The sequence below is a fragment of the Coenobita brevimanus genome, chromosome 75 (assembly GCF_032717465.1).
Source record: "Coenobita brevimanus isolate Jiangsu-jjx chromosome 75, ASM3271746v2, whole genome shotgun sequence".
NCBI classification, from domain to species: Eukaryota; Metazoa; Arthropoda; class Malacostraca; order Decapoda; family Coenobitidae; genus Coenobita; species Coenobita brevimanus.
The window spans coordinates 21,230,183-21,233,146 of NC_137028.1; the positions used below are offsets into that span (position 1 = coordinate 21,230,183).

The window sequence follows — 2,964 nt, forward strand, 5'->3', positions numbered from 1 at the left end:
GCATAATAATCACTGATGTCCTCATCGCCTGTAGTGTTGCTGTAAATTTTCTGCACTAGGTAAACCCCTATGTTTTAAATGTTGATGTAAATTTTCTGCACTTGGTAAACCTCTATGTTTTACCTTGAGAACCAATATGTAAAGGCAATACAAAAAGGCATATCCAATACTGACGTCCTTTATCGGTGCTACAGGTGTTGAGAAGATTACTGATGGTGCCAGACTCTGTGAAATGGAGTATAGTTGCGGAACCTTCATGACCCCTTTAATGAAGGACTCTGGTGTAGTGTGGGAAGATGATTATGTATGGTATATGAGTGTGTGTGTGTGTGTGTGTGTGTGTGTGTGTGTGTGTGGGAGAGGGTATTATGTCTAGTGAAATGGGCCGCACACTCATTCATTTCTACATGTTATTATTACACAGTGCATGCAACAGTAAGACGTCATCATGGATAAGAGTAAGTTAACCAGATGTCACTAGATCAGGGGTCAGAGTCATAGATATACGATCAATTCTTAATCGTAAATCTGATTTGCTTCTGCAGTTCAATGATAGGCCTTAACAGGTTTCCTCTTCCTTCTGCCAAAAGAGGTCTTTTTATAGTTATGGGAAAAAAAGAAAAATAGGTAGGTTGTATCTGTTTGCTTCAGGAAGAAAAAAGGAGTAGAGTGCAAGAATCCTTCCGTTTCACTAGTTCTTCCTGTAAAACGTACAGTTATGTTACGACAGGGAATCGATTTTAGATTGTGAATCCTACTCCAGGATACCAGGGATTGAATAAATTATGATTTACGGAACATAACTGATTAGGGTAATAAATGAGATTTATAACCATTACTATGATGACTATTTTTCTAATTCATCCTTACTACATTTAAACAGCTTATTAAAATTTGAAGCATCCACTTCAACTGAAGGAGTTAATATTTAGTTACTCGTATCAGAGCACTTTTTAATTACTTCCAGGTAAATCAGACAATTTAAGAGAGTCAGTACAAAATAACGGAACCATCATTATTTAAAGCATTTGTTTGAAAAGGATTATCACTTTAATTAACAAGATGTATTGTGTATAATGATCTGAGTTAATGTAAATTATTTCTTAGCACATGGACTACGAACTATATCATAACACCAACCTTATTATAAAGCACGTTTCTCAGTTTCCTCCCGAGTTGGATGCCACTCAAGTGTTATGTGGAGCACCGAGTTGTGTGCGGGAACACTACCCTCTAGTCACTAAGTGACCAGTTCCTGACTGTTGTCAGGCTACCTCAGTAGTATATGCTAGACCCGCTAAAGAGATATGCTAAACCAAGCAAGTTACGTTATTTTACTTGTGCCGTATACCAGAGGTGTGTGTGTGTGTGTGTGTGTGTGTGTGTGTGTGTGTGTGTTCTTACCTTACCTAATTGTATCTTTACAGGAATGAGTCAAGCTCGTACTGTCCCGTGTCTTAAACCATTTTTTTCGTACATACCCTTAAATTTGTTAATTGTTTTGGCACACACTATTTCATTCGGTAGTGCATTCCACTGATCAATTGCTCTATTTGGGAAACTAAATTTCCTTACGTCTTTATCGCCTCTCTTTTTATGCATTTTTTTGCTGTGTCCTCTTGCTGATGCATCCCCATAGATTATGTAATCATTTATGTCTATTTTCTCCTTCCCTGATATGCATTTGTATAGCGTAATCATGTCTCCTCTTTTCCTTCTCTCCTGTAGTATAAGTAGTTTCAGTTTTTCTAGTCTTTCCTCGTAGCTTAGATCTCTTAAGCTTGGTACCCATCTTGTAGCGGCCCTTCGTACTTTTTCAATCTTGTCTATGTGTTTTTTGAGATGAGGACTCCAGACTACTGATGCATACTCCAGGGTTGGTCTGATGAATGATGTTATTATCCTTCTTAGCATGTCTTCATTTAGTATGTGAATGCTATTCTCATACTTGCAAGCAGTGTAAACATGTTCCGTACCTTCTCGCTGATGTGGTCAGCCGGAGATAGTCTGTTATTGATAATCACACCTAGGTCCTTCTCTCTTTCTGATGTGTGTAGGGTTTAATTTCCTAACTTATAATCCCAATCAGGTCTTTTTCCACTTTTACCAAACTTGATTACATGACACTTGTCCACATTGAATTCCATTTGCCATGTATTGCTCCATTCATGAAGTTTATTTAATTCTTTTTGTAGTTCTTTACATGAGTCTGCGTTAGTAATTGTCCTTTGTATTTTTGCATCATCAGGAAACATATTTAGATAGCGTTCATTTCCAGTGTTACTGTCTATATCATTTATATACACTAAAAACATGATTGGTGTCAGCACTGAGCCCTGTGGAACTCTGCTAGTTACTTCTCTCCATGATGAGTAATTTCCCCTTAGTACTGTTCTCATTTCTCGTTTCCTGAGAAAATCTTGCATCCAACAATACAGTTTGCCTCGGATTCCTCCTTGATGGTACAGTTTCCATAAAAGTCTTTGGTGCGGTACTCTGTCAAATCCATCCATCCATCCATTCATTGCCAGACGCCATGTATCCCAAATGGGGTGGCCAAGGGCTTAGAGTTAATTGTTTTACAGGGAGGGACACTAATCCTCCACCAACCCCACTTGACACATAGGGATGCCAACAGCATCTGGTGTTCCCGGGCGGTCACCCATCCAAGTACTAACCAGACCCAACGTTGCTTAACTTCGCTGATCGGATGGGAAGCGGTGTTCTCAACGTGGCATGGCCGTTGGCACTATGCTTTCTTGAAATCTGAATAGATACTGTCCACCCATCTTTCTCTTTTCTGTAATGTGTCTGTTACTCTGTCATAGTAGCTCAACAGATTGGTAACACATGATTTTCCTTTTCTGAAACCAAACTGTCTTTCTTATAAGCTTCTCTAAATACCTTGCTTACAACACTGGTTTGTGATACTGGTCGGTAGTTGAGTGGATGTTGTCTATTCCC

General features: G+C 38.9%; 1 non-coding gene across 1 annotated transcript; it reads right to left on the reverse strand.

The window, feature by feature from the left end:
• Positions 1 to 2,629: 2,629 nt before the first annotated feature.
• LOC145408117 (5S ribosomal RNA) lies at positions 2,630 to 2,748 on the reverse strand. Its single transcript, XR_013898863.1, has one exon. It is a non-coding gene; the product is annotated as a 5S ribosomal RNA (ribosomal RNA).
• Positions 2,749 to 2,964: the final 216 nt, after the last annotated feature.